Consider the following 20712-nt stretch of genomic DNA (forward strand, 5'->3'; position numbering starts at 1 on the left):
GGGAAGGAACATTGCAAAGCGTTAACATTGAGGAGCGGAAAGACAGTAGAGCCCAGCACTATCGAAGCTAAAAAGGAACTAGCTACACTCAAGACTCAGAGGAAGTTCAACCAAGTGTTGAAATCCAAGTTTCACTAGAACCAGAATCTACAAAAACTGACTAAGTAACCTCAAAACCACCCAATTCTAATTAACTAACAACTACGTTAGATGCAGAATTGCCACCAAAGACAAATCAACCAGTACCAGTTCCAGTAATGAACCCTTCACCACCCTACACTCAAAGACTTCAGCAGCAGAAACAGGAAATTCAATTCAAGAAGTTTCTTGACATACTCAAACAACTTCATATCAACATCCTGTTGGTAAAGGCACTTGAACAAATGTCAAACTACGTAAAGTTTATGAAAGATATCTTGTCCAAGAAGTGAAGACTTGGAGAATTTGAGATGGTAGCTCTGACAAAAGAATGCAGCGCATATCTTCAAGACAAACTACCCTTAAAGCTGAAGAATCCTGGATGTTTTACCATACCTTGCAACATTGGAGCAACATATTGTGGTAAGGCACTATGTGAGTTGGGTGAAAGTATAAACTTGATGCTTATGTCAATATTTAGAAAGTTGGGGATAGGTGAAGTTAGACCTACTACGGTTACACTTCAACTAGTAGATCAATCCTTAGCACATCCAGAAGGAAAAATTGACGATGTATTGGTACGTGTAGATAAATTCATCTTTCCTGTTGATTTTGTGATTCTAGATTTTGAAGTAGACAAAGAAGTACCAATTATCCTAGGAAGAACGTTCTTAGCAACTGAAAGGAACCTTATTGATGTGTAGAAGGGCGAGCTTATGATGAGTGTTCAGGATGATTAGGTAACATTTAATGTTTTTAAGTCTATGTGATTTCCTGACGCGATTAATGATTGTTCTGCTGTATCCGACTTAGAGGATTTAATAGTGGAAAAGGAACTCGACTCTGTTAAGAATCCACTAGAAAGAATTTTGAAATCGGACCCTCCAAATGATGAAGAGGAGGATGAGAACTTAGCTTTGCTAGAGGCTAATCAAAGCAGATTTAATCCGCAATCTCGTTTTGAATTTTTAGAGTTAGAGACGAGGGAGTATGCCCAACCAAAAGCGTTAGTCGAGGAACCACCAAAATTAGAACTCAAGGTATTACCTTCACATTTAAAATACGTTTATTTAGGTATCACTTCTACTCTGCCTGTGATTGTTTCAGCATAATTGATTATTGAGCAAGAAGAGAAACTTATCTTAGTCTTGAAACAATTCAAGAAGGCTATCAGATGGACCATAGCTGATATTCGCGGTATTAGTCCATTTGTATGCATACACAAGATTATCCTGGAAGATAGCGAAAAAGGGACGATTGATGGAGAATGAAGACTGAACCCCATCATGAAGGACGTGGTGAAAAAGGAGATTATCAAGTGGTTAGATGTGAGTATCATTTATTCCATCTCAAACGGTTCGTGTGTAAGTCCAGTCCAGTGCGTGCCAAAGAAGAGAGGTATCATAGTTGTAGAGAACGAGAATAATGAGTTGATACCAACTAGATCAGTTACGGGATACAGGATTTGCATCGATTACTAGAAGCTGAACAAGGTGACTAGGGAAGATCACTTTCCTTTTCCATTCTTGGACCAGATGCTGGATAGGCTCTTGGGGTAAGACTATTACTGTTTTCTCGATGGATACTCGGGGTATAATCAGATTATAGTAGCACCAGAAGATCAACACAAGATAATGTTCACCTACCCGTACGGTACATTTGCATTTAGACACATGCCATTTGGTTTATGTAATGCACCTGTTACATTTCAAAGATGTATAACGTCTATTTTTACTGACATGGTTGAGAAGTACTTGGAAGTTTTTATGGAGGACTTTTCAATATTTTGAGATACTTACGATGATTGCTTAGCCAATCTACCTAAGGTACTAAGGCAATGCAAAGAAACAAACCTAGTACTTAACTGGGAAAAGTCTCATTTCATGGTACGAGAAGGAATTGTTCTAGGGCATCGGATAAAGAGACATGGGATCGACGTAGATAAATCGAAGGTAGACGTTATTGAGAAGCTTCCACCGCTACATCTGTAAAGGGTGTTAAGAGCTTTTTGGGCCACACCGGTTTCTATCGAAGATTTATCAAGGACTTCTCCAAAATTGCTAAACCTTTATGAAAATTATTGGAGAAGGACATGACGTTCAAGTTCGATGATGAATGCTTAAGAGCTTTCAAGGATTTGAAAAGTCGATTAGTTACAACACCCATAATCATCACACCAGACTAGGATTTGCCGTTTGAATTAATGTGTAACGCAAGGGACTTCACGATAGAAGCTGTCATGAGCCAGCGAAGCAACAAAGTTTTTCATCCCATCTACTATGCAAGCCGGACTCTTATATGAGCTCAACTAAACTTTACGGTAACAAAAAAAGAGTTACTTGCTATTGTATTTTCTTTTGACAAGTTTCGATCTTATCTTGTAGGTACCAAAGTAACTGTCTATACGAACCACTCAACAATTAAGTACCTACTTACCAAGAAATATGCTAAGCCGAGACTGATCCAGTGGGTGCTTCTACTTCAAGAGTTCGATCTAGAAATTTAAGATCGAAGGGGAGTAGAAAACCAAGTAGCAGATAACTTGTCCAGATTGGAGCCACAAGAAGGGAATACTCCTATTATACTAATTCAGGAAACATTTCCAGATGATCACATACTGAAGGTAAGTCATGTCCATAATACCCCTTGGTTTGCTGATATTGCTAACTATTTAGCTTGTGGTTTAATGCCAATTGATAAGACATATAAACAAAGGAGAAAGTTTCTTCACGATGTAAAGTACTATTTCTAGGGAGAGCCATGTTTATTTAAAAAGTGTGTAGATCAGATGATTAGGAGATGCGTGGCAGAAGATAAAGTACAAAAGATTTTATACCATTGTCGCTTAGCTCCGAGTTGGGGACACTTCAGAGGTACTTGTACGACGGCCAAAGTATTGCAAGCCGAATTCTTTTGGCCAACACTATTCAGGATGCATATGCGTACGTAAAGTGCTGTGACCGATGTCAAAGGGTCAGAAATGTCACCAATAGAAATGAGATGCCTCAAACAAACATCATTGAGGTAGAATTGTTCGATGTATGGTGTATTGACTTTCTTGGTCCTTTCCCTCCATCTTTTGGTCACAAGTATATATTGGTAGCAGTAGACTATGTGTCCAAGTGGGATGAGGTTGAACCTTATCCGACAAATGAAGCGAAGGTTGTAATGAAGTTCTTGCAGAAACACTTGTTCACAAGGTTCGGAACCCCAAGAGCTATCATTAGTGATGAAGGGTCCCACTTTGTGAAGGAGTGGTTAAAATGGTTATTAGACATGCATGGAGTGAAACACACGGTTGCAACAGCTTACCATCCGCAGACGAATGGGCAAGCTAAACTGGAAAATAAGGAGATCAAAAGCATACTTGAGAAGGTAGTTTGCCCAAACCGACGAGATTGGTCCAAAAAGCTGGATGATGCTTTGTGGGCTTACAGAACAGCATACAAGACACCTTTAGGGATATCACATTACAGGTTGGTCTTTGGGAAAGCATGTCATCTAACCTTGGAGTTGGAGCACAAAGCTTACTGGTCTCTTCAATAGCTTAATTTGGATCTTAAGCTCGTGAAAGAGAAACGGATGTTCCAACATAATGAGTTAGAAGAGTTCCGAATGTTTTCATAGGAAAATGTCAAATTACTTAAAGAAAGACTCAAGAAATGGCATGACAAACACATTCGAGTTCGAGAATTTGAAGCAGGTCAGCAAGTCTTGTTGTTCAATTTCAGGTTAAGGTTTCTCGCGGGTAAGCTAAAATCACGTTGGTCTGGTCCATTTACGATTCATCAAGTCTATCCATATGGAGCTGTTGAACTCCAAGGTAAGAGAGGTAATTTCCGAGTTAATGCTCAGCGCTTGAAACATTATTGGGGAGATAAAATTGAACGGGATAAAATCTCATTCAATTTATCGGATACTTAATTTCTTATTTTTATTTTTAATAAATGATTTAGGGCATATTTTCGGGTTTAGTATGTTTAAATAAATTCCGTCTAGGAGATTGAAACTTAAGCGGGACTGCTTGTGACCCCTCCAATCTTTGCTAGGAATTTATTTTGACATAATTTCCTAAGAGATTATTCCCTAAATGGGAAAATAAATTTTTAGTTTTTCAAATAAAAGGGTCAATTTTGATCCACGTTTTAATTTGCAACTCAATTTTAAATTTTCATTAAGTCTAGGGACTTAATTGAATTTTTCTAAAATTTGATTTCTCTTTTGTAAATAATAAAAACTAGGTACTTCTCCTTGTAAATATTTTCAAAAAGCATCTAGAATAAATATTTTAATATTATTTATTAATTTGATAAACCTTAATATATAATTATATTTATTATAATTTATATATTAATTTTATCAACTTAGCTTAGAATTAGGATTAATCGTATTTTTATTTTATTTTATGGTTATCTTAATAAATTAATGGCGTTGATAATTTCATATATATATTTAATTATTAATTGTTGTTAAACTTTGAGTAGAATTAGAGCTTAGGATTTTTTTTTCATTAAAATTTTCTAAGAATTCTACTACAAATCTTATTTTTCCATCTATAAATACCATCAACCTTTCTCCCTCCATTCATTCATCTTCAAAACCCCAAAACACCAAACCCCTAAGTGCTGCAACCCTAGCCTAGCTGACTGACCAACACACGCCAAGCAGACTGTCGCACGTCCAACTCCATCGCACCCCTATTGCTCTAGCCTCAGCTTGCGCCAAGCGCTCATCCGCGTGCGCCTGCTGCTCCTGCCCAACAGCTATCCAGGCGGAGTCCTGCTTCAAGCTTCCATCCGCACACGCTTACTTCTTCAGGCAACAACGCACGAGCGCCCAGCGCCTTAGTGCCCACGCCAGGCCTATTTCCGAAGGCTCCTTGCTGTATTGCTGCTCCCACATGCACCATCTCTCCAAGCACCTAGCCACCTTGCACACCAAGCCCTTTAGCCAAGCCTTTCAACGATTCTTTTAAATTGCCATCTTTTTCTTCATAATAATAATAATAATTATTTTTTTAAGAGTTCTTTAAAAAAAAAGAGGTGGTAAGACCTAATTTTCTCTTAAATTTTTATTTTATTCAATTAGTTGATTTTTCAATTAATTGAATTATTAAAATTTTTTATTAAATTTTTGAGAAAATAATTTTCCCATCTTATGATCAGGTTAAACATGCCTCGCAAGAGAACTTGTGCTTCCGCTTAAATTGATGAAACACAAAACAAGTTCCACTGTGAAGAAGCCAAAGTGAGATACGAAAGTATTTTAAAAAATCAACAGATGCATCCAGAGAAAGGAAAGCAACTACAGAGACTTTATGGCACGTATTCGTCAAGTTGCTGAAACCCTCAATTGGGAACTATTTTGTGAAAAGAGACCTAGTGTGGATGAGGAGTTAGTTCGTGAGTTCTATGAGAATTTAACTTTAAGCGAGATGGCAGAAGTTCCAGTTCGCGGAATCAAAGTACCGATAAATTCAAATGCTATTACTGAGTTCTTTGAAATAGCTGATTTCAGAAATGATGAATATTCCACATTAATGAGCAATATCAAGCCTGAGAATTTGCTAGAAATTCTCAAGGAACTAACAGTTTAGGGTTCTACGTGGACTGTGTCAAAATAAGGAATCCACACTTGTCGAAGAGAATATTTGATGCCACTCGCGAAGGTATGGTTTTACTTCATCCGATTTAGCCTTATGCCTATCTCACATGGGACTACAATCTCGTTAGAGTGAATGGTCTTATTGTACTCGATCCTAACTAGTAAGACCATTGATGTAGGAAAGATCATCTTAAGGGAAATACGGAATTCTGTCGTTAAACGCTCTTGCCCTGCTCACTTCCCCTTTACAATAACAATTCTATGCTTGAAAGATGAAATTCTTACATATGTAAGGAAGACAGGGTATAGCCAAGGCACAATCACATATTGCGATTTCTCCTGAGTCGCTGGAGACTCAATTCTACAACAATGAGTTAAAGGAAGTGAGGAACCTGAGGACCCTGATGAAGAAGAAGATCCCACGATGCAATCATTTGAAGTCCCTAATAAGGTAGAATCAATGGAGCCAGAAGCTGAAACTGATGCTAAAACTTCAATATTTAGAGCTCAACTGCCTAGCCCAAACCTTTGAGATGAGCTATCAAAATTGATGGACTTAATGCAACATATGCAATGGCAGCAACAAACCTACTGGAGATACTCAAAAATAAGGGATGACTCGATGAGAAGTGCTTTTAAGAAAATATACAATGACCAAATTTCATATTTGAACCATGGAGTCCATTATGAAAGAAGAAGCAAAGCGATTCTTGCAAAGGCAATAATGATGGAGCAAAAGATGAGTCCAATTTGGAAGGATCTGCAAATAAATAAAAGAGAGGAATCTTGACTTGACTTTATTTTTGTTCTTAGATTATTTTTAGGATTAAGTTTAATTAGGAATTTTTATTTTTTCATAATAAAACAAGAGATGGAAATTATGAGTAAATATGAACAAGTCACAAAATATAAAGTGTGGCAATAGATATATACATGTCTAGGATTGGATTCAGAGAGAGCATGGTACTTAAGCAGTTAAATGGACTCACCTCCTCTTTTCTAGACTCCTACTTGGTGTATAGTATTTATTCACTTTAAACAATGAGAACATTGTTCATTTTAAGTTGGGGGGACCGGAATTTCCACTCAGAATAAGATTTTTTTTCTTTTAATTATGATTGGGATATATTTTGTTCAAAAATTTGAATTTTGTTAAGTATGCTAAACTTGAGTATGAATAAAATTCTATTATTTCAATAAATTATTATGTTAGCTTAATAATGACATGAATGTATTTTTAATAAAGCATACAAATTCATACCATAAAATTTTTAGTTCTTTGGGAAAGTTAGGTATGCATGAAAGTTTAAGTCTTTAGAATTGACTTAGTATTATCTCGAGGCAAAATCCTAGGGAGCATAGAACGTTGGAAATGATTTAGGCAACTATTGTTTGGACCGTTTGAGCCTTTCAAGCCTACCATGGTAAGTCTTATCCTTTGAAACCCAACTTTGAGACTATATGGCCTAATTTTATTTCGACCCTTGCAATATTTAGCCATTACTTTTCACTTAATGATCTTAAAATTGTCCCAAACACTAGACTCAGTACTATTCCAAATGTTCTTTGAAAATAAGTTTGGGGGAGTTGAAAAGAAGTATCAATTGCTCGAGAATTGTAGTACACAAAGTAAGTGCTCGTGTTTGTTTAAAAAAGAAAAAGAAGAGCACATGTATTTGAAAGAGATGTACAAAAAAGCATATGAAAGTCAAGTTGGTGTCTCGAAGGTAAAAATTCCGAAGGTTCGATTGACGCTAAGTCTAAGGGTTTAAGCCAAAACTTATCCATCTTTCACCTACCCCTAGCCTAGCCACGTTACAACCTTGATAAAGACCTATTGATTCAAAATTCTAATGCTACCTATATTAGTGGAGAAAAATTGCTACGATCAACATATGATGACATAATTTAAGCTTAATGATTGCAGCTTAGTCTTGAATAAAGGAATAAAAATCAAATTGGTAAGGGTTAACATGTCATTGTTACAAAAGCAGTTAGTCTAAAATTTGCTGTTATAATAAGTTGTTGAATCTAATCTGAACGTTATACTTAAGTAGCATAACTATCATATTTCTTGTTTTTGAGCATGAGTTTATCAAATTCATAATTTTAGGGAGAATGTTGTTCTGAAGGAGTTTTTCAAAAGTGTTTCCAATAAATTCTTTTCAAAATTGGTGCATTACTCAGGACGAGCAATTAATTAAGTTGAGGGGTGTGGAAAAACAAAAATTTATATACTTTTTTATACCCATTTTTACTTAAATTCATGCAAAACCGGTTAAATTCTTGTCAAAAAATAATTAAATATTATAAAATAAATAAATTGTGTTAAAATTACGAACATGGTGAATTTTAGCTAATTTTATACTTAATTTTGATTAATTTTGACTATTTTTGATAGATTTGCGCAAAGGGCAAAAATTGGCTCGGGTGACACTGCTAGAAGCACAAAACCGAGAAGCAATTTGAAGTATCGAGGCACATAAATTTGCAGCCGAAGACGGTCCAGAAATGTGTATTAATTCATAATTTAATTAATTTTAATTTATTCACCATTTAATTTGGGTTAAATAAATTATTTTTAATTAACTATGGAGAACGGGTCCAATTGAATCGCACTGGTCGAACCATATTGAGTGAACCAAACCAACCACTAATTGTGCAGCCCAGAGCCGTTCTATAACAGCCCAATTTAGGGTTAAAACGGAATAGTGGTTTCAAAACCACGAATCTGAGGTTGGAAAAAAAATTTTGATTAAGTTTAAATGTTTATATTATGATTTCATAATTGTGTGAAAATTTCGTTGCGAAATTTTATCGATTGGGTGTTTAATTTGACATTTAGGACTAAATTGAAATAGGTGAAAAATGTGTGTGTTCTAGTTCATAAAGTACTTCATTGAAATGGGGGTTTTAAGTAGAGGCCCTTAAATGGAAATTAGACCATTATACTTTATATGGACAAAAAGGGGCTTGAATAGGACAAAATTTTAAAGAAAGGCCTTAAGGGTATTTTTGTCATTTGGTAATTAAAAGAAATAAAATGGGAAAAATAAGCCAAAATTTTGTCCATGCATCTTCCTCCTTGGCCGAACCTTGTATGTTCACCATAGCTAGGGTTTTTTCAAGCTTTCAAGCTCAATAGTAAGGGCATTCAAGCCCCGTTTTTAATGTTCTTTACATTTTTGAAATCCTCGTAGCTTAGTTTACCTATTTCTACCATTATTTCGAGTTAGGGTTTATGTTTAAAAATTTACCCATGAATGATATGCATGTATTTTGATGTTTGATGGTAGAATATGAATGTTTGAAGTTAGGAGAACTATATTTTCTAAGCGATTTTTAGCGAAAATGAGCAAAATGGTATAATCGGTAAAAATACCTAATGCTCATAAGTACATGTTAGAGTGAGAATTTGATGTTGTCATAGAAGAGAAAAATGTTCAGCATGTCATAAAACATAAGAATAAGGACTGAAATTAAATTTCCGTGCCTAGGGGAAAAATCATAATTTTGTAAAAGTTAGGGGGCAAAAACATAATTTTTCCATAATGTGATTTTTGGATTGAAATAAATAGTATGAGTGTTAAATGAGCTAAATTTTTTGTTATAAATTAAGAAAGGCGTGGTATCGACCTCGAACGGGGGAAGGAAAATATTTTGGACTAAATTGCAAAATTTCCATATTTTGCACCGAGGTAAGTTTGTATGTAAATAATACATTAACTTCATTTACATTTTTATATTTCAGCCTATTTTATATATTTTAGCTGACTTTGAATCATAAATCGAACTATTGGAAGAATGGAAATAAGTAATAGAGAGAGAAATCTCGATTGAACTTTCGGAAAGATTGAACAATATAGATGGAACGTAGCTAGGTCACATGTATGGTGCTGAGTGCACATCATGTTTACAAGAGAGCTACGATATACTATGTAGTAGCTAGGTCACATGTGTGATACGGGATGTATCCCATGTAGACAAGAGAGCTACGGGAGAGGATAAATATAGCTACGTCGCATGTGTGATTCCAAGTGAAGGAGACCATGTAGACAAGAGAGCTACGAGATAAATTGGCTAGGTCACATGGGTGGTACTAGGTGTTCACTATGGGTACAAGAGAGCCGAATTATATAAAATATGATGGTGGAGCTGTGTGCTGAAACCACCAAGTATTGAGGATTGATCCGAAGTGTTCAACGGGATGATTTTATGGTGACATTGTAATCATGGACCTATACTTGTGATGTATGAAATGTAGTGAAAATGAATTGTGATATGTATGCTAAAATGATGTTAATACAAAGAAAGTGTGAAAGAGTGAATTAGCAATAATGCTGTTTTGGACAGTCGTAGTGACATGAATTTGAAAAATCACCAAAATAGTAGGAATATAATTAGAGGCTGAATAAGATATGAAATTAAAGCTTGATGAGTCTATTTTCATGTAAAAGAAATAGAGAAAGTAAAGAAACTCTATATTTTGAGATATTTATATTGGTCTGTGACTTGTTTAGAATGACTATGTGATCCCCTATTCTGAATTTGAAAAATCATTAAATATTGTTCAAAAATAATTAAGAAATATAGTTTATGTGCCTAGATTACTTATTAGGTCTAGTTTTAAATGAAACAAATTTCATGGTTATTTGACTTTTGTACTGGGAGAAAATCAATTCGTAGTTAGTAGAGGTCAGATCAGTCGAGTTGTATAACAAGGGAAATTTTAACTAATAAACTGTACTAATTGGCTGGACCAAAAATTCCATAAAAAATTTAGTAAGAATTAATATGAGTCTAGTTTCAGGAAAATTTTATGGATCTGAATTGTGAGTTTTGTAACTCGAGCTATGATTTATTTAGTGAACATGACGTAGAGAGGTAGCTTGACCAAATTGGAGTAAATAGTGAAATTAAAAGTAGATTCACTTGAGTTATTGTGTAAACATATTAGATTCTTTATTTATTATTTATATACTTACTTACTAAGCTATAAGCTTACTTTCTTTTCTCTCTTTTGTCTTATAGTGTCGTCCAGCTTGCACAAGAGTTAAGGATCGTTGAAGATCTGCCCGCACTATCAATACTTTTGGGTATTTGAACTAAACATTTTGAATTATGGCATGTATAGTAGGCTTAGTTATTTTATTACGTGTCATAATTGCCTAGGTTTAAAATATTGATTATAGTATTTGACCGATTATTTTGTGCGAAGCCATTGAAATTGGCTAATATTGTTAAAGGCATATGTTATAATGATTCATAATCTAATTGCATGCCATATTTTTGTCTCGATTTTATTTAATGGTATGTATTATGATTTGGTAATACCTCGTACCCTATTCCGGCGTCGGATACGGGTAAGGGGTGTTAGATTTAGTGGTATCAGAGCTATGGTTTAGTCAGTTCTTGGACTAATATAGTGTGTGTAAAAGTCTAGCTATACATGCCATAAATATACTGTGATAGTGTGGTGACTCCTAATTATTCTAAACTGTGTTTTGTTTTAATATAGTAATGTATCCTGACGGAACTATGGCTGATGATGCTGCTCGTAATGTGCCGGCTCCTGCACAAGGGACCGTGCTTATAGAAAGTAGACCTGAGACATTAAGACAAGAATATGAGGCTCGGGATGCCTTTCTCCAAATGATGAAAAATTGGTATACTGAATTTATTCGAGCAAACCCAAATGCTCAACCTCCTCCACCCCCTCCCATACCTCAGACGGTTCCTGTAGTTGCTCAAGGCATAGATTTGGTAAGAATGAACAAGCCTCCGGTCGACAAGATTCGAAAATAGGGGGCCGAAGAGTTTAGAGCAAAGATCGACGATGATCCCAAAAAAGCGAAGTTCTGGCTTGAAAATTCTACCCGTGTATTTGATGAGCTCTCATGTACATCCGAGGAGTGCTTAAAGTATGCTGTATCACTTTTGAGAGATTCGGTCTACCATTGGTGGAAGACTTTGGTAGCAGTGGTGCCAAAAGAAAGGGTTACTTGGGATTTCTTCCAGGAAGAATTCAGAAAGAAATACATAAGTCAGCGATTTATTGATCAAAAGCGGAAAGAGTTCCTTGAATTGAAGCAGGGCAAGATGTCTGTGGCAGAGTATGAATGTGAATTTGTAAGACTCAGCAAGTATACCCAGGAATGTGTGTCCACCGAGGCTATTATGTGCAAAAAATTTGAGGATGGACTTAATGAGGACATTAAAGTGCTTGTGGGAATTCTAGAGCTGAAAGGATTTGTAGTATTGGTTGATCGAGCTATTAAATCTGAAGAATTAAACAAAGAAGGAAGAAAAGCTGCCATTAAGGCCTGTGATGTCAGAAAGAGGCCGATAAGCAAGCCATTTCAATCTCAATCAAAGAGGTCCAAAGAGACAAACCCTCGAATGATAGTTCCAGCTAGGGATTCACACAGAGATCGTGGTAGGGCATATTCGGGGTCTAAAACTCAAGCTACTTCAGTGGCAAGTGTGGGTAATGTGTGGTCTAGAAAGCCCGAATGTTAGCACAGAAATACATGAGGAAAGGGTGTGAAGCTTATCTTGCATATGTAATGAATACTGGGCTATCTGAATTGAAGCTTGAATCAGTACTGATAGTCTGTGAATTTCCAGTTGTATTTCCAGAGGAATTGCTTGGGTTGCCTCCGGACAAAGAGATAGAGTTTGCCATTGATTTGTTGTCGGGCACTGCACCGATCTCAATTGCTCCATATAGAATGGCTCCAACTGAATTAAAAGAATTGAAGGCTCAGTTGCAAGAGTTAACATGGACTGAGTTTCTCTCCCTGGGGTGCTTCTGTATTGTTCGTGAAGAAGAATGATGGCTCAATGTGGCTTTGCATTGATTACCGTCAGCTCAATAAGGTGACTATAAAAAACAAGTACTCGTTACCGAGGATAGATTATTTATTCGATCAGTTAAAGGCGGCAACAGTGTTTTCAAAGATCGATTTGAGGTCCGGTTACTACTAGTTGAGAGTTAAGGAGTCGGATGTGCCGAAAACTGCCTTTAGGACAAGGTATGGACATTATGAGTTCCTTGTGATGCCTTTTGGCTTAACAAATGCTCCAGCCATATTTATGGACTCCATGAACCGAATCTTTTAGCCATATTTGGATAAGTTTGTAGTAGTGTTCATAGATGACATTCTAATATATTCTCGGGATGATTCTGAGCATGCCAAACACTTGAGAACCATATTGCAGCTCTTGAGAGAAAAGAAACTATTTGCTAAGTTTATTAAAAGTGAGTTCTAGCTTCGTGAAGTCATATTTTTGGGACATATAGTCTCAGGTGATGGTATTCGGGTGGATCCGAGCAAAATTTCTGCGATCGTTGATTGGAAACCGCCAAAGAATGTATCCGAGGTTAGAAGCTTTTTAGGCTTGGCTGGGTATTATAGACGTTTTGTCGAGGGATTTTCGATGATTGCCTCTCCTATGACTAAGTTGCTACAAAAGAATGTTAAGTTTAAATGGACTGATAAATATCAGCAGAGTTTTGAAAAGTTGAAAGCACGATTGACTGAAGCACCAATTTTAGTACAACCTGAGCTAGGGAAGGAGTTAATAATTTATAGTGATGCATCATTGACAGGCCTTGGATGTGTGTTGATGCAAGAGGGTAAAGTGGTAGCTTATGCCTCGAAACAGTTAAAACCGCACTATTGTCTTTGCCTTGAAGATCTGGCGACATTATTTGTATGGTGAAAAATGCCGAATTTTTACTGATCACAAAAGTTTGAAGTATTTGATGAATCGAAAGGATTTGAATCTACGATAGCGGAAATGGCTTGAATTATTGAAAGATTATGAGCTAGTGATTGATTATCATCTAGGAAAAGCGAATGTAGTTGCTGACGTCTTGAGCAGGAAATCTCTTTTTTACTTTGAGAGCCATGAATACGAGGTTAGCATTGTCTAATGAAGGGTCAATCTTGGCAGAGATGAGGGTTAAATCCTTATTTCTCCAGCTAATTTGTGGAGCTCAAAAGAACGATAGTGAGTTGCGAACCAAGAGAACTTAGTGCGAACTGGGTTACGACTCAGATTTTTGAGTTGGACCAGATAACTATTTGATGTGTACCGAAAAATGATGAATTGATTCAGAAAATATTACATGAGGCACACAGTGGCTGTTTGTCAGTTCACCCTGGTAGCACAAAAATGTATACTAATTTAAAGAAGTTGTATTGGTGGCCAAGTATGAAAATGGACATTTCTGAATTTGTAACCAAGTGTTTGATCTGTCAACAAGTAAAAGCTGAGCGTCAACTGCCTTCAGGATTACTCCAACCGGTAATGGTACCTGAGTGGAAATGGGATAGGATTACCATGGATTTTGTAACCGGTTTGCCTCTGACTCCTAAAAATAAGGATGCTGTCTGGGTAGTGGTTGATAGGTTAACAAAGTCGGCTCACTTTATACCGGTATGTATCGATTACTCACTTGATAAATTTGCTGAATTGTATATTGCAGAAATTGTGAGGTTGCACGGGGTACCTATGTCTACAATATCAGATAGAGATCCGAGGTTTACCTCGAGATTCTGGAAAAATTTACAAGAAGCTTTGGGCATAAAATTGAACTTTAGTACCGCGTTTCATCCACAAATAGATGGACAGTCAGAAAGAGTAATCCAGGTACTCGAAGATATGCTTAGATGCTGTGTTTTAGAATTTGAAGGTAGTTGGGAGAAATATCTATCTTTGGTTGAATTTGCCTACAATAACAGTTTTCAGTCGAGTATACAGATGGCACCATACGAAGCCTTGTATGGTCGCAAGTGTTGGACTCCTTTATATTAGACCGAACTTAGTGAGAAACAGATTCACGGAGTTGATTTAGTTAAAGAAACCGAAGAGAAAGGAAAAATAATTCGTGATTGCTTGAAAGCTGCTTCAGATCGACAAAAGTCATATGTAGATTTAAAAAGAAAAGAGATTGAATTTCAGGTGGGTGATAAAGTGTTCTTGAAGGTGTCACATTGGAAGAAGATTCTGAGATTTGGCCAAAAAGGCAAGTTGTGTCCGCGTTTTATTGGGCCGTATGAGATTATTGAAAGGATTGGACCAGTGGCATATCGATTTGCCTTACCGGTAGAGTTAGAAAGAATTCATAACGTGTTTCATGTATCAATGTTGTGACGTTATCGTTCTGATCCTTGACATGTGATTTCTCCAACAGAAATTGAGATTCGATCGGACTTGACCTATGATGAGGAACCGATTAAGATTTTGGCTCGAGAAGTGAAATAGTTGAGAAAGAAAAGTATAGCTTTAGTGAAAGTGTTATGAAAAAGACATGGAGTAGAAGAATCTACGTGGGATCTGGAGGAAGCCATGAGAAAACAGTACCCAAATCTCTTTACCGGTAAGATATTCAGGGACGAAAATCCCTAAAGGGGGGAGAGTTGTAACAGCCCGATTTAGGGCCAAAACGGAACTTTGGTTTTGAAACCAGGAATCCGAGGTTGAAAAAAATATTTTGATTAAGTTTTAATGTTTATATTATGATTTCATAATTGTGTGAAAATTTTGTTGCGAAATTTTATCGATTGGGTGTTTAATTTGACGTTTAGGACTAAATTGAAATAGGTGAAAAATGTGTGTGTTCTAGTTCATAAAGTACTTCATTGAAATGGGGGTTTTAAGTAGAGGTCCTTAAATGGAAATTAGACCATTATACTTTATATGGACAAAAATGGGCATGAATAGGACAAAATTTTAAAGAAAGGCCTTAAGGGTATTTTTGTCATTTGGTAATTAAAAGAAATAAAATGGGAAAAATAAGCCAAAATTTTGTCCATGCATCTTCTTCCTTGGCTGAACCTTGCATGTTCACCATAGCTAGGGTTTTTCCAAGCTTTCAAGCTCAATAGTAAGCGCATTCAAGCCCCGTTTTTAATGTTCTTTACATTTTTAAAATCCTCGTAGCTCGGTTTACTTATTTCTACCATTATTTCGAGTTAGGGTTTATGTCTAAAAATTTACCCATGAATGATATGCATGTATTTTGATGTTTTATGGTAGAATATGAATGTTTGAAGTTAGGAGAACGATCTTTTCTAAGCAATTTTTAGCGAAAACGAGCAAAATGGTATAATCGGTAAAAATACCTAATGCTCATAAGTACATGTTAGAGTGAGAATTTGATGTTTTCATAGAAGAGAAAAATGTTCAGCATGTCATAAAACATAAGAATAAGGGCTGAAATCAAATTTCCGAGCCTAGGGGCAAAATCATAATTTTGTAAAAGTTAGGGGGCAAAAACACAATTTCTCCATAATCTGATTTTTGGATTGAAATAAATAGTATGAGTGTTAAATGAGTTAAATGTGTTGTTATAGATCAAGAAAGGCATGGTATCGACCTCGAACGTGGGAAGGAAAAGATTTTAGACTAAATTGCAAAATTTCCATATTTTGCACCGAGGTAAGTTTATATATAAATAATACATTAACTTCATTTACATTTTTATATTGCAGCCTATTTTATACATTTTAGCTGATTTTGAATCATAAATTGACTGTTGGAAGAATGAAAATAAGTAATAGAGAGAGAAATCCCGGTTTAACTTTCGGAAAGATTGAATAATATAGATGGAACGTAGCTAGGTCACATGTATGGGGCTGAGTGCACATCATGTGTACAAGAGAGCTACGAGATACTATGTAGTAGCTAGGTCACATGTGTGATATGGGATGTATCCCATGTAGACAAGAGAGCTACGGGAGAGGATAAATATAGCTAGGTCGCATGTGTGATTCCAAGTAAAGGACACCATGTAGACAAGAGAGCTACGAGATAAATTGGCTAGGTCACATGGGTGGTACAAAGTGTTCACCATGTGTACAACAGAGCCGAATTATATAAAATATGATGGGTGGAGCTGTGTGCTGAAACCACCAAGTATCGAGGATTGATCCGAAGTGTTCAACAGGATAATTTTATGGTGACATTTTAATCATGGACCTATACTTGTGATGTATGAAATGTGGTGAAAATGAATTGTGATATGTATGCTAAAATGAGGTTAATACAAAGAAAGTGTGAAAGAGTGAATTAGCAATAATACTGTTTTGGACAGTCACAGTGACGTGAATTTGAAAAATCTCCAAAAATAGTATAAATTTAATTAGAGTCTGAATGAAATTTGAAATTAAAGCTTAATGAGCCTATTTTCATGTAAAAGAAACAGAGAAAGTAAAGAAACTCTATATTTTGAGATATATATATTTGTGTGTGACTTGTTCATAATGAATATGTGATCCCTTGTTCTGACTTTGAAAAATCATTACAAATTGTTAAAAAAAATTAAGAAATATAGTTTATATGCCTAGATTCTTTATTGAGTATATTTTTAAATGAAACAAGTTTCATGGCTATTTTACTTTTGTACTGGGAGAAAATCATTTCGTAATGAACAGAGGTCAGATCAGTCAAGCTGTATAATAGGGGAAACTTTAACTAATAAACTGTACCAATTTGCTGGACCAAAAATTCTAGAAAACTTTTAGTAAGAAGTAATATTAGTCTATTTTCAGGAAAATTTTACGGATTTGAATTTCAAGTTTTGTAACTCGAGCTATGATTTATTTAGTGAACATGACGCAGGAGAGACAGCTTGACCAAATTGGAGTAAATAGTGAAATTAAAAGTAGATACACTTGAGTTATTGTGTAAACATATTAGATTCTTTATTTATTATTTATATACTTACTTACTAAGCTATAAGCTTACTTTTTTTTTCTCTCTTTTGACTTATAGTGTTGTCCAGCTTGCACAGGAGTTAAGGATCATTGAAGATCTGCCCGCACTATCAATACTTTTGGGTATTTGAACTAAACATTTTGAATTATGGCATGTATAGTAGGCTTAGTTATTTTGTTACGTGTCAAAATTGCCTAGGTTTAAAATATTGATTATAGTATGTGACCAATTATTTTGTACGAAGCCATTGAAATTGGCTAATATTGTTAAAGGCATATGTTATAATGATTCATAATCTAATTGCATGCCTTATTTTTGTGTCGGTTTTATTTAATGGTATGTATTATGATTTGGTAATACCTCGTACCCTATTCCGGCGTCGAATACGGGTAAGGTGTGTTACACGTCCACATGCTGACCCAAATCAGAATTTTAGCTGATTAAATATGCTTGCCAAAAGGCCCTTGGAAGACTTCCAAATTGCATTCAAACCCAACCTTTAATTGTGGCTTTGTAGATTTGCCCTAGGCTATTTTTAGCAAAGTTGAAAATCTCAAATTTTGCCAAGTAGATGGCCACCCATAGGGGGGCTTTTTGGCTGCTGGAATTTTCTATTTTTAGCAGCCACAATCAGCTATAAAAGCCACCCCTTGCTGATCATTCAAACCATCCATCAATCCCACAACATTCTCTCATTCTCTCTTCTCCTCTCTCACTTTTCTCTCCATTTTTTCCATCCTATTTCCCTTTTTGTTCAAGTGCTAATTTCTTCTCTTGGGAAAGAGGCTCTCATCACCCATTTTGGAGCAGCAATTAGGTGTTCATAAGCCACCTTGGTAGCCGAGGGCAAAGAAAAACGAAGAACGGAGCAACTAGTCAAGCCACAGAGAAACACCGACTTTGCTTATTGCTCCCTATCTCTTAAACTTTTGTTGTTGTTTTGACGAACATGTTTATGAATATTTCTTCTATTGAAATGGTTATTTTAATCAATTTAGCTTAAATTAAGCTTGTGTTGGGTTGATTATATTCTGCCTGCTTGAATTGTTAAAATGATGTTTATGCTGTTATAGACCTCGGTAAATTGCTTGGTTAAGTAAAATCATGCCTAAGTTATTCTTGCAATATAATTGTTAAATAACTAATGAATTAATTATTAAATCGTATTGAAATTATAATTAATAGACACAATGCTTAATCAGTGCATGTTTATTCTTCTAAGGTAGCTAAAGTTTAAATTAGCATTGTATTCGGCGATACGTATGCCTTGCAAAACTTGCAAGATTTTTTTGATTAAACTGTTTCAAGGTAAAAATACCCTATTACCTCACTTAATCTTTTATATGTTTGTGAAGATTGATTAACCGCTTGGATTGACATTGAAAAATGTTGAAGAGATCGATTAATTTAATAAGTATGTATGAGAAGTAGTTAGCAAATTATCGAGTTGCCGTGAATTTATTCATAGCAATATAAACATAAGTTTGATAATTCTAAGTTAAATAAATGTAATTAATCCAACACAAGTATGTTATCTTGATTAAATCTTATTCGAAATCGTGCATTAGAACTCCTTTGTTTTATTTTAATTATTTACTTAGTTTTTAAATAGTCTTCGACCACCTTTTAAAACCAAATTATTTTTATCTCACCAAAGTGTTTTACAATTAATTTCATAAATAATTCTTTTTACAGTCCCTGTGGGTACGATAACTCAACATTTACTTGTCACTTAATTACTTGTAGCGATTGTGTACACTTGCACATTTTCCATTGTTCCAAGGTTTTGGCGCCGTTGCCGGGGACTGTTTAAAGAAAAGTCATTATTTGTGAATTTGTTAGTTTTACATTTTGGTTTAATATTCTGTTTAATTTTTAACTCACTTAATTTTTCTGTGATTATTTCAAGTGTTTATGAGTATTGACCAGATTATTGACTTACTCCCTGTAGACCTTGAGATAGAATAAACCTTTCGACAACGAATAAGACAAGCGAATCAGAGAAGGACTGAAGGAATGAATTTCGAGAATATGAATCAAGGAAATGGAGCAAACCTTGCTCAAAATCCTATCCTTACTGCTGATGATAGGGATAGAGCCTTAAGACAATATGCTATGCTAGTGTTTAATGATCTTAATCTGGGTAGACCCGAAATCGAGGCACAACAATTTGAGCTAAAGCCAGTCATGTTGCAGATGCTTCAGACAGTGGGCCAATTCAGTGGAATACCTACCGAAAATCCTCATCTTTATTTAATACTGTTTATGGAGGTGAGTGACTATTTCAAATTAGTCGGAGTACCCGAAGATACATTACGATTGAAGCTGTTCCCGTACTCACTAAGGGATAGAACTCGAGCCTGGTTGAACTCATTGCCACCAAACTCAATTTCCACATGGCAAGAGTTAAGAAAGATTTCTCATGAAGTATTTCTAACCTAGCAAGAATGCTAAGTTGAGGAACGGGATCACTGCCTTCCAACAAATGGATGATGAATCCCTGTATGAGGCATGGGAAAGGTACAAAGAGTTATTACGAAAGTACCCTCATCATGGAATCCTGCATTGCATCCAACTTGAGACATTTTATAATGGTTTTAACGCTCACAAAAGGATGGTAGTAGACGCTTCTACTAATGGTGCTCTCCTTTCTAAGTCTTATAATGAGGCTTACGAAATCATTGAGAGGATCGCCAGTAACAATTATCAATGGCCAACCAATTGAGCCGCGTCAAGAAGATGAGTCGCTGGAATACATGAAGTGGATGCTCTCACTTTACTCACATCTCAGGTATCTTTAATATCCTCAATGCTTAAAAATCTGACCACTAATGGGTCTAACAGTTTTGCAGCCCAACCACCTCACCAATTTGAGAGTATAGCTCCTGTTTATTTTGGGGAAGGACATTTGTTCGAAGAATGTCCATCGAACCCCGAATCCGTATATTACATGGGTAACCAGAACCAAAATCGAGGAAGGTAAGGACTGCAATCCAACTTTTATAACCCATCATGGCGAAACCACTCAAATTTTTCTTGAAGTAACTAAGGAGCTGGAACCAGTAACAACTACGCCCAACCTAGACCGACTTAGCCACCTAGTTTTTCCCAACAAGTTCAGAAACCAGTTCAAGCTGGACCATCCAATAGCTTGGAGAATCTGCTGAAGGCACACATGGCAAAGAATGTTGCCTTAATTCAAAGCTAACCAACTACATTGAAGAACCTGGAAAACCAAATGGG

General features: G+C 35.8%; 1 non-coding gene across 1 annotated transcript; it reads right to left on the reverse strand.

Annotated features, from left to right (window-relative positions):
- Positions 1-19921: 19921 nt before the first annotated feature.
- LOC128284732 (small nucleolar RNA R71) lies at positions 19922-20028 on the reverse strand. Its single transcript, XR_008275155.1, has one exon. It is a non-coding gene; the product is annotated as a small nucleolar RNA R71 (small nucleolar RNA).
- Between the last annotated feature and the right edge of the window lie 684 nt (positions 20029-20712).

This window comes from Gossypium arboreum, chromosome 11, assembly GCF_025698485.1.
Source record: "Gossypium arboreum isolate Shixiya-1 chromosome 11, ASM2569848v2, whole genome shotgun sequence".
NCBI classification, from domain to species: Eukaryota; Viridiplantae; Streptophyta; class Magnoliopsida; order Malvales; family Malvaceae; genus Gossypium; species Gossypium arboreum.